The 12,073-nt window shown below is 50.8% G+C and overlaps 1 protein-coding gene across 10 annotated transcripts in view; it reads right to left on the bottom strand.

Moving 5' to 3' along the window:
* adgrg6 (adhesion G protein-coupled receptor G6) overlaps window positions 1-10,822 on the bottom strand; it is a 201,813-nt gene extending 190,991 nt beyond the window's left edge. For 4 of the 10 annotated variants that reach the window (XM_072513806.1, XM_072513837.1, XM_072513830.1 and 1 more), the window contains exon 1: window positions 10,163-10,822. The gene's annotated coding sequence lies outside the window, so the exon portion shown is untranslated. The remainder of the gene's footprint in view (window positions 1-10,162) is intronic. The other 6 variants (XM_072513845.1, XM_072513856.1, XM_072513865.1 and 3 more) reach the window with 3 other exon arrangements.
* Window positions 10,823-12,073: the final 1,251 nt, after the last annotated feature.

The raw sequence follows: 12,073 nt of genomic DNA, 5'->3' as shown, positions 1-12,073 counted from the left end.
GGTTCAAACCCCATGCCAAGACCTTGGCACAAAATCCAGCCTGACACTCCGGTCGGTGCAGTACTGGGTGAGGGTTACACCATCAGGAGCGCTGCCGTTCAACTGAGATCTTACCAACACCTTGCCTGTCCAACTAAGCCGGTCTAAGAAAAAAACTATTTCAAAGAAGAATAGGATAAGGTCTTGGCCAACATTCATTTATTCTGCAGCCAACATCGCTGCCCGATTATCTGGTTAGTTATTGGATTGGTGCTTGTGTGTGCTTTTTTGTTGCACACAATTTGGCTGCTGCATTTCTACATATAATGGTCACTCCAGTGAAAACTGTTGGCTATAATGGGCTATCCTGAAAGGAGCTTTACAAAGGAAATCTTTCTGTCTCCAAAATTGCAAACTGACCTGGGGCTAATTGGCATCATATTGCCGTAACAACATACAGAGCTCTTACTATACCCAATTTGTTTTAAAAAGTACTATTGTTGGGATATGGGTGATGCTGGCAAGACTAGAATTTATTTCCCAAATTAACTTTCCGTGAGAAGGTAGGGGTGAGTGATGCACTATCAATTACCACAAAGACGAGAGTAGTGGAATAATCAAGGTTTTATTGAGCAAAGATGTTGTGTCTCCTGTCGCTGGAACCAGAATGGCTGCAGCACCGATGAGCACACACATTTATACTCCGCCTACTGGGCGGAGCCAGCAGGCAGGGATTTACCCATGTACCTCTACTATACGAGCCTTACCGTAATACATGTAATACTGCCAGTGGTGACTACCACAGTGCGCTTTCTATTTGAATCGCCGCAGTCCATGTAGTCAAATTGCTCCCGCCCAGTCAGGAGTTCCAGGATTTTGACCTCACAACGGTGCATGGACAGCGATAGGTTCCCAAGTCAGGATGGTGAGTGACTTGGAGGTGACTGTCCATCGTGGAGGCAGAGGTACTATTGAAATAGCTGCCGCATTTTAACATGTCGAGAATAAATGATAATAATCCCTTCTCCCACTAGAGGACTCCAACCAAGTCACCACAAGACATCTCCCAGCTATCAATATCACACCAAACTGGAACTTAGAGTCACAGAAGGAGGCCATTCAGCCCTTCAATTCTGTTCCACCATTCAAGGAGAGGATGTTTACCAATATTTTAACTCCATTTGCTCATCTTGGCACCCGAAATACCCAAGAAAATTCTATCAAGTTTAGGTTTAAAATTTCCAAATTTTCCCCTCCGCATCCACAACCTTTTAGGAGGGGAGAGTTCCGGCTTTTCCACTTTTTGGGAAGACGTGCTTGCTCACATCACCCCTGATCAGCCTCATTCTAGAACTAGGGGTCACAGTTAAAAATAAGGGGTTGGTTATTTAAGACAGCGGTGAGGAGAACTCTTGGGCAGGATTCTCTGATCCTGAGGCATCAACACGGCCTCAGGAGCAGCAATTCTGACCCCTACAGGGGGCCAGCACGGCACTGGAGCGACCCATGCCATTCCAGCTGCCGATCCCCGCGTCAGATGGGCGCCGTGGGCCTGCGCATGCGCAGTGGGACCGGCGCGATGTCCGCGCATGCGCGGCGTCTCCCTTCTCCGCACCGGCCCCGACACAACATGGCGCAGGGCTACAGGGGCCGGCGCGGAAGAAAGGAGGCCCCCAGCCCGAGATGCCGGTCCACTGATCGGTGGGCCCCGATCGCGGGCCAGGCCACAGTGGTGCCCCCCCGGGGTCGGACCCCCCCTCTCCTCCCACAGGCCGCCCCCGGATCCTTCCATGCCGAGGTCCCGCAAGTAAGACCATGTTAGAATGGCGCCGAGAATCTCGCCCCGGTGTCGGGGCGGCGTGGTGCGATTCGCGCCGGTCCCAGCGATTCGCGCCGGTCCCAGCGATTCTCCGGCCCGGCCCTGGGGTGAGAGAATCCCACCCCTTTTCTCTCAAGAGGGTTGAGAGTCTCTGGAAGTCGCTTCCTCAAGAGGCAGTGGAAGGCGAATCTTTGAATGCTTTTAAGGCGGAGCTAGATCGATTCCCGATTAACGCGGGGGGGCTGAAAGGTTATCGGGGGTGGGCAGGAATGCGGGGTTGAGGTTACAATCTGATCAGCCACGAGCTTATTGAATGGCGGAGCAGGCTCGAGGGGCCGAGTGGCCCACTCCTGCTCCTAATTCTTATGTTCGTATGTAACTTCAAAGTTATGGCCCCTTGTTATGGACTCTGTTCACCAATGCCAATAAATATCTCGTCCATTAATCATCAGTAACATCTCAATGAGATCACCTCTTAATCTTGCGGGCAATACAAGAATATGCAACCAGTCCTCATAATTTAACCCTTACAGCTAAGGTTCTACACAGGAGCATTACCCAACAAAATTATTGCGCACACAGCAGTGAGGGGATTTTAGGAAGTTTTGTCTAAGAGGTTTGTTTTAAGGAATGTCTGAGTGGAGGAAAGAGAGTTGAAATGAAATGAACATTGCTTATTGTCACAAGTAGGCTTCAAATGAAGTTATTGTGAAAAGCCCCTAGTCGCCACATTCCGGCGCCTGTTCGGGGAGGCTGGTACGGGAATTGAACCGTGCTACTGGCCTGCCTTGGTCTGCTTTCAAAACCAGCGATTTAGCCCTGTGCTAGGGGTGAAGTGGTGTAGGGAGGGAATTCCAGAGATTGGGGATCTGGACAGGAATTGGGCCGATTAAAATCAGGGATGAGCAATTGTAGGAACGCAGAGATCTCGGACGGTTGTAGGGTTGCAATAGAGAAAGGGGTGGGGCAAAGCATAGGTTTCAAAAGGGTACAAACAGGAATAAGGATTTTACGATTGCCAGGCCAGGGGGCTAACGTAGTTTCTCCAGCATGGTGTAATGGGTGAATGGGATTTGTGCAAGTTAGGAAATGTTAGGGAGATTGGTTGGATGAGCATTGGGATAATTGAGTTGAGAGGCAACAAAAACATGGGCAAGAGTTTCAGGAGCAGATGGGCTGAGGTTGGGGTGATAATGGGTCTTGCTACAGAGAGCGTGCATGTGCGTGTGAGTGCATGTTTGTGTGAGTGCGTGTGTGTGTGTGTGACGGCATGTATGCGTGTGCTCGTGTGTGTGCATTTATGTGTGTGCACATTCGTATGTGTGTGTGCATATGAATGTGTGCATGCATGTGTGTATGCATGTGTGTGTGTGTTAATGAGTGTGTGCATATGCATGTGTGAATGTGTGTGCATGCTATATTATGGTGAGGATCCTTCTGTTTTGACATTGTAAGTGTATTTGTAATGATTTCCTGTGGTCTATATGGCCAGTAAAATGGTGAACATGTTCAAAACAAATGGGTTTACGTCCTCCGTCAAAACATTGGCAAAATGAACAATTCCTGCAGGGCTCATAGGAAATTGGAGCTGCTCACTTGTACCATACGCTGAATACAATTGTAACTTGAACTGTACAAGTGTTGAATAGCACTATTTAACCCAACAAATGTGTCGCAAATTTTGAAAGCTATTTAAATTGTAACTGGCCTTTTTAATTGCCATATACCAGGATTATATCACCAATTCTGCAATAACAATATTATACTTTGCAATACAATAAGCAATTAGATGAGAAGACCCGTATTTAAATGGTCTGATGAGGAGAGGTATATCAGGATGGGGGAAAACACGATGTTCAGAAGGAAATCCAATCTTCTTACTGACAGGCATTACTCCTGATGTCCTTCAATACCTAATTTGTTTGCAATACACAAGGGCAAAGACTTTTGCTCCTTGAAAAATTACAGGAATAAAGGAGAAAATTAGGCAACTCTTACCTCAGTGAAAAAGAACTTGGGAATTGGAGAGAAAGGTCCTTTTGTTTGATTCACACAGGGTCACACATTCATACAGAACAGATAAAGATAGATAGTTTTTTGAAGAATAAAGGGATTAAGGGTTATGGTGTTCGGGCCGGAAAGTGGAGCTGAGTCCACAAAAGATCAGCCATGATCTCATTGAATGGTGGAGCAGGCTCGAGGGGCCAGTTGGCCTACTCCTGCTCCTAGTTCTTATGTTCTTATGTTTGGTGAAATTTGCAGGTTAAAGTGACACTGTACCGAACTCAAACTTAATGCAAGGTGGGTTGCTGGAGAAGGTGTTATAGAACATAGAACATAGAACGATACAGTGCAGTACAGGCCCTTCGGCCCACGATGTTGCACCGACATGGGAAGTCAAAAAACAAAAGCCATCTAACCTACACTATGCCATTATCATCCATATGCTTATCCAATAAACTTTTAAATGCCCTCAATGTTGGCGAGTTCACTACTGTTGCAGGTAGGGCATTCCAGAGCCTCACCACTCTTTGCGTAAAGAACCTACCTCTGACCTCTGTCCTATATCTATTACCCCTCAGTTTAAGGCTATGTCCCCCTCGTGCTAGCCATTTCCATCCGCGGGAGAAGACTCTCACTGTCCACCCTATCTAACCCCCTGATCATTTTGTATGCCTCTATTAAGTCTCCTCTTAACCTTCTTCTCTCTAACGAAAACAACCTCAAGTCCATCAGCCTTTCCTCATAAGATTTTCCCTCCATACCAGGCAACATCCTGGTAAATCTCCTCTGCACCCGTTCCAAAGCTTCCACGTCCTTCCTATAATGAGGTGACCAGAACTGTACGCAATACTCCAAATGCGGCCGTACCAGAGTTTTGTACAGCTGCAACATGACCTCATGACTCCGGAACTCAATCCCTCTACCAATAAAGGCCAATACACCATAGGCCTTCTTCACAACTGTATCAACCTGGGTGGCAACTTTCAGGGATCTATGTACATGGACACCTAGATCCCTCTGCTCATCCACACTTCCAAGAATTTTACCATTAGCCAAATATTCCGCATTCCTGTTATTCCTTCCAAAGTGAATCACCTCACACTTCTCTACATTAAACTCCATTTGCCACCTCTCAGCCCAGCTCTGCAGCTTATCTATGTCCCTCTGTAATCTGTAACATCCTTCCGCACTGTCGACAACACCACCGACTTTAGTGTCGTCTGCAAATTTACTCACCCACCCTTCTGTGCCCAGTGACAGCATGAGTCTAAATACCCCCCTTTGTATTACAACTTGCAAAGAGACTGTTCAACTGACCACCCGTATTGATACAGAACAGATCCCTCCCAAGCCACTAACAATTTGCCCTGAAGAAATCATACTGGGCTTGAAGTGTTAAATCTGTTTCCCTCTCCACAGATGCTGCCAGACCTGCTGAGGTTTTCCAGCATTTTCTGTTGTCTTTCAGATTTCCAGCCAGCTTTGACAGTATTTTCCTTTTATTCACCAGCAGTGTTGTCCCATTGGAAGGGCCCACCTCTGACGGTTCAGAATCTCAGCACTGCTCTGAAGTGTCAACCCGAATGATTAGGCGGATTTGAATCACAAAAGTTTGGGCTAAATCGCAGCCGACAGTATTTGATTCTGTTTTCAAGGTATTAAGATTTGGATATTAATATTATTTAAATTATAAACGTGTCAATATTTAGAAATGTATCTATTTATTTAAAATTTAGATGTACTTATTTAAAATTTGAATGCGGCACAGTTGTTAGCACTGCTGCCTCACAGTGCCAGGGGCCCGGATTCGATTCCGGACTTTGGTGACTATAGGTTAGTTGGCCTGGCCATGCTAAATTGCCCCTTAGTGTCCAATATCGTGCAGGTTAGGTGGATTTGCCATGCTAAATTGCCCCTTGGTGTCCAAAGATGTGCAGGTAAGGTGGGGTTACGGAGTTGGGGCGCGGGAGTGGGTCTAGATAGAGTGTTCAGACTGGATGGACCAAATGGCCTCCGTCTGCAATGTAGGGATTGATTTTTGTTTTATTCATTTGTTTAAATTTATGAAAGTTTAATTAAAATTGAAATGTATTTTTCATTAATATTTTGAAATTTATTTATGAATTCATTAATTCAGATATTAATTTTCAAGGTTTAGAACTCATGGGCGTCATTCTCCGACCCCCCGCCGGGTCGGAGAATGGCCGTTGGCCGCCGTGAATCCCACCCCCGCCCCCGCCGAAGTCTCCGGTACCGGAGATTGGGTGGGGGCGGGAATCGGGCCGCGCCGGTTGGCGGGACCCCCCGCTCAATTCTCCGGCCCGGATGCCGAAGTCCCGCCCAGAAATTGCCTGTCCCGCCGGCGTAAATTAAACCTGGTATTTACCGGTGGGACCAGGCGGCGTGGGCGGGCTCTGGGGTCCTGGGGGGGGCGCGGGGCGATCTGACCCCGGGGGGGTGCCCCCACGGTGGCCTGGCCCGCGATCGGGGCCCACCGATCCACGGGCGAGCCTGTGCCGTGGGGGCACTCTTTCCCTTCTGCCTCCGCCACGGCCTCCACCATGGCGGAGGCGGAAGAGACTCTCCCCACTGCGCATGCGTGGGAAACTGTCGGCGCCCGCTGACGCTCCCGCGCATGCGCCGGGAAACTGTCAGCAGCCGCTGATGCTCCCGCGCATGCGCCGCATTTCCGCGCCAGCTGGCGGGGCAACAAACGCCATTTCCGCCAGCTGGCGGGGCGGAAATCCCTCCGGCGTCGGCCTAGCCCCTCAATGTTGGGGCTCGGCCCCCAAAGATGCGGAGCATTCCGCACCTTTGGGCCGGCGCGATGCCCGTCTGATTGGCGCCGTTTTTGGCGCCAGTCAGCGGACATCGCGCCATTGGGGGAGAATTTCGCCCCTGGTGTGGAACATAAACCCCCAGCCTTTGGGCTGAATCACAGTCGACAGTGGGCGCGTTGTGCCCCAGCGCAGATCCGATGCGAGCGGGTTAAATAGTGAGAGAGGTGTGCAGTTTGCACGTTCTCCCCGTGTTTGCGTGGGTTTCGCCCCCACAACCCAAAGATGTGCAGGGTAGGTGGATTGGCCACGCTAAATTGCCCCTCAATTGGAAAAAATGAATTGGGTACTCTAAAAAAATTGTTTTTTTTTAAATAGTGAGAGGCCAAAATCAGGTTCCACGCCGGACATGAGTCAATTTGCGCTCTAACCGGCCCGCCCTTGCTGTGGCCAGGGGTGAGTGTGCAGAGCAGGGTTCAGCCGGCTCGGTGGATGGCACTCTGAGAGAAGACGGGACACGTAAGGCTTGGGGGATTTAAGGGCCTGGGGTGGATCCCGTCTCTGGTTGTCAGTCTCTCTCCTTCGCCAATTCCTTAGAGATAGCGCGATGAATGGTGTTGTCGACCCACAGCGGCAGCCCTGACGATGCTGGTGGCAGCCCAGGCTGCCAGACGCTGGAGAACGCGGCAGCAGCACTGAGTCAGGTTAGAGGGGGCACCCCGATGGGGATGCCGGCAACGGCCAAGGTGGTCGTTTAAGGAGAGGACGGGTGTGCCGCAGGGAGACACTGTGGCACCTGTGTCATGTCCTCGCACGCTTGGCACTTGACACCTGCTCCCTGTGCCCATGAAGGTCGCTGCAGCCCTGAACTTTAATGCTACTGGATAATTCCAGGGCTCAAGCGGAGGCTTGTGAGGCATTTCACAAGTTACAGCCCGCAAGTGCATCAGTGAGGTCACGGATGCCCTGTTTGCCCAGGCAGCAGACTTTATCAACTTTGAGCTGGACAAAGCCCAATAAGATGCCCAGGCAGCAGGATTCTCAGCCATTGCCGGGATGCCACAGGTCAAGGGGGTAATAGATGGCACGCATGTCACCTTGCGCGCACCAGAATAACAGCAAGTGCCCTTCATTAACATGGAGAGCTTCCACCCCCTGAATGTTAAACTCATGTGTGACCCCCACCTCCAGATCATGCCCGTGTGTGTCTGCTTCGCAGCGAGCGTGTATGACAGCTACATCCTGGGACACTCAGAGCTCCTAGGCATCTTCGAGGACCACCACAGGATGATGGGTTGGCTCCTCGGGGGTAAGGGGTGCCCACTGAGGTCCTGGCTGATGATGCCAGTGCAAAGGCCAGAGACAGAGAAGGTGACCCGATATAACGAGGCCCATGTGGCCACCCGGGTTGTCAATGAGCGGTGCATCAGACTGCTCAAAATGCGGTTCCGATGCCTGGATCATTCTGGTGATGCCTTGCAGTGCATTCCCTGGAGGGTCGCCCACTTTGTGGTGGTCTGTTGTGCCCTCCGCAACCTGGCACAGCAGTGGGGCAATGTGCTGGAGGAGGAGGAGTAGGGACATGTATCCTTGTCTGAGGAGGATGAGGAGAGGCTGGACCAGGAGGTGCTGGAGGATGAGGAGGACCAGGGGGAGCATTCATAGAATTTTCATAGAATTTACAGTGCAGAAGGAAGCCATTCGGCCCATCGAGTCTGCACCGGCTCTTGGAAGGAGCACCCTACCCAAGGTCAACACCTCCACCCTATCCCCATAACCCAGTAACCCCACCCAACACTAAGGACAATTTTGGACACTAAGGGCAATTTAGCATGGCCAATCCACCTAACCTGCACATCTTTGGACTGTGGGAAGAAACCGGAGCACCCGGAGGAAACCCACGCACACACGGGGAGGATGTACAGACTCCGCACAGACAGTGACCCAAGCCGGAATCGAACCTGGGACCCTGGAGCTGTGAAGCAATTGTGCTATCCACAATGCTACCGTGCTGCCCAGGGGACGGAGGATGGGTCCGGCATGCCTGGACAGCCTGTGAGGCCCTCGTTCTCGCCCGCTTCCAGTTCGGACGAAGCTTTGTCCATCAGCTGGCCGCGTTTGCCACCCCAACTCCACCCATTCACCACCTCCCCCATTAACCATCACCACCCCCCTTCCCGTCCTTCCCATTCAGTTCCCTTCTTCGTCTCCCCCCCTCCCCCCATTCCCCAACCCTCCTGCGCATCCCCCCTCTCCCCCAGCAATCTCCACCTGTGTCTGGGCCACGCTCTGCAGTAACTCAGCAATGTCCACCTGTCCCTCAGCGACTGGGACATGATGTAGAGACCCTCAGCCACGGTCAGCGCTGACTAAGGCACAATAGCTGGTGGGTGACAGGGCGTGCTGAGGCACAATCACAGTGATCGGATAGGGGGAGGGTGCGAGATGCCAGCTATTGTGGGGGGGGGCCGAGGTCAGAGGGGGAGTGGCAGGCAGAACTGATGCCCGGTAACCTACCCTTGCAGCCCGGTGGAGATTGTTGGTCTTCTTCCAACACTGGGCATTGTCCCCCCCTGGTCATGCTTCCCGCATTGACAGCCGCTGGCACTGCCTCCCAGGTGGCCCTGGAGACACTGGAGCTGCTCCTCCGACCCCCTCATGGGAACAGGGTGTCTGCCTCCACAGCGTCCAGAAGCCTGGCCAGGTCGACACCTCCCGAAGCGTGGAGCAGGTCTGCTTGGTGCCGTGCTTGTGTGCTGACTGGGAGTGAGCTCGGAGGGAGCGATTGAAAGCGGTTCCCCCTTGTTAGCCGGGAGTGGCAGGGCGCGAATCTGGCAAACCAGCTGGCGGGACGGCCAATCTCGGCGTGAAGCTCATGGGGGTACCACTTTCGGTCCTCGGGAAACACCCAGGAAGTCGCTCCCCATATGACACTTGGAACTTTCCCCATTAAATCGCGCCCAGTATTTGACACCGTTTTCAAGGTGAACAGATGGAGCAGATATTCCCACTGCTGGGTGGAGCGAGGTGGGTGTGGGTCTAAGACTAGAGGGCAGAGTGTAAAAAATAAGAACCCGTCTCTCTGAGGAGTGAAATTAGGAAACATTTCCTCGCAAGTTGGGAAAAGTTTGAAACTCTCTTCTCCAGGACAGTCTGGAATGCTGGGTGGACAGTTACATTTGGCAATCTGTAATGAGTTTAATCCAGGCGCGAGTCCCACATGTCCTCCCAGCAAACTTGCTGCTTTGAGCAGGAATCTGCCACACAGTAAAATCTGTCAGACCTCACAAGTTAGCAACTCTCCATTTCAACTGTGGGCGATTTAATGCGGCCAGGGGGGCACTGCATCGCCGAGTGGACAAGCCCTTGGGCAGTGCAATCCTCTCTCGAATTTAACCCAACTCCCCAAATTGGATTAATAAAGAAACAAGCGTCAGGAGGGTGGGGAGAGAGATTCGGCCTCAGAGAGAACCCTTTTCTTTGCACATATCCCAAGACAGCTGGACATCCCCAATCAATAACATTGAAAAATAGAACTTCTTCACCCTCGCATTTCAGTTTAAAAACTAAAGACGCCTCTCACCTGTTTTCAGGCTCTTCTCTGCAGTCGAGGTGAATCTTTGAGCAGCATTCTAGCCAGGGAAACTTCAAGCCTCTCCCCCCCCCCAACAAGTGGTGGCTTCTGCAGTTAAGACAGAGGGAGAGAGTCGGGGAGTGACTGCACTTTTTTTTTGAACTCAACAGTCTTGACACTGAAAACACACCAACAAAGCGAGAGAGAGAGAGCAGGGAGATCTCCCAAATGTGAAACTCACCCACCTTCTGGCTTCTCCTGCTCTCTGCTGTCGGTGAAATTGATCAATTGCCTTCGATTTTGCCCCAAATTTGGACGAGGCAGCCGAGAGAGAGCTGTGCCCGATCCACAGGGCGCTCTCCGGGACTGCTCACTTGGCAACTGAACTGGCCAGGTTCAAATCAAAAAATAAAAGGACGAAACTTTTGGTTAAACTGCCCCAGGGAGCATTTCAATAGATTACCCCCGCGTCTACTGTCTTCCTCTCTCCCTGTCTGGTCTCCACTCCGGTAGGTACAGGGACTGTGCTGTTCAATGGGATGTTGTACAGTTTCTGCCCCTCCCAATTACAACATCGCCAGGCACAGCTTAGTGAGCAGCTCAGAGGGAAACTCTTACAAGCAAACTGACTCCTCTCTCTCTCACACACACACAGTTTTTTTGTTGTTGTTGGGTGATGGTCTGGGGTAAATGGGAGGTTGCTTTGCAGATGTGGGTGGGTGTGGGTGAAGCCACATCTTCAGAATTCCGCCCCGCTTCTTTTCCCTTCCACTTGGCCAGACTTGCACTGACTCTAATTACAACAAAAAAAATTAATTCCGAACTGACAACTCAGATACAGCCGCTGGCTCCAGATCCCTGTCAGTCGGTTTCATTAAGGACGATGTGGCCTGGAAAGAACAACGATCTTGTGCCTGGCATACCGACAAACCCTCCTTATCTGCTATCCCAACTTTAAATCTTTAGCTCCCTTCTCTCTCCACAGATGCTGCCAGACCTGCTGAGATAGTCCAGCATTTTCCTCGTTTTGTTTCAGATTCCAGCATCCACAGTCATTTGCTTTTGATCTTTTAGGAACTTAAATCTGTCCCTCATCCCCATTCTCCTGCCTTCTCCCCATAACCCCTGATCCCCTTATTAATCAAGAAATCCCCAGATTAACAAACAATAAAGAAAATTACAGCACAGGAACAGGCCCTTCGGCCCTCCAAGCCTGCGCCGACCATGCTGCCCGTCTAAACTAAAATCTTCTACACTTCCTGAGTCCGTATCCCTCTATTCCCATCCTATTCATGTATTTGTCAAGACGCCCCTTAAACGTCACTATCGTCCCTGCTTCCACCACCTCTGGTAGCGCGTTCCAGGCACCCACTACCCTCTGTGTAAAAAACTTGCCTCGTACATCTACTCTAAACCTTGCCCCTCGCACCTTAAACCTATGCCCCCTAGTAATTGACCCCTCTACCCTGGGAAAAAGCCTCTGACTATCCACTCTGTCTATGCCCCTCATAATTCTGGAGACTTTGATCACGTCTCCCCTCAACCTCCTTCATTCCAGTGAGAACAAACCGAGTTTATTCAACCTCTCCTCATAGTTAAGCCCTCCATACCAGGCAACATCCTGGTAAATCTCTTCTGCACCCCCACTAAAGCCTCCACATCCTTCTGGTAGTGTGGCGACCAGAATTGAACATTATACTCCAAGTGTGCCCGAACTAAGGTTCTATACAGCTGCAACATGACTTGCCAATTCTTATACTCAATGCCCCGGCCAATGAAGACAAGCATGCCGTATGCCTTCTTGACTACCTTCTCCACCTGCGTTGCCCCTTTCAAATATTGATCAAGAACACCAGATTTGTGCCTGAGGTGCTGTTGCCTACACAGCTACAGACCAAGAGCTGGAATTAGACAGAATAG

Source organism: Scyliorhinus torazame, chromosome 1 (genome assembly GCF_047496885.1).
Source record: "Scyliorhinus torazame isolate Kashiwa2021f chromosome 1, sScyTor2.1, whole genome shotgun sequence".
Classification (NCBI taxonomy): domain Eukaryota; kingdom Metazoa; phylum Chordata; class Chondrichthyes; order Carcharhiniformes; family Scyliorhinidae; genus Scyliorhinus; species Scyliorhinus torazame.
Note: the sequence above shows the minus strand (reverse complement) of the source record. Positions and strands in the feature narration are given on the sequence as shown.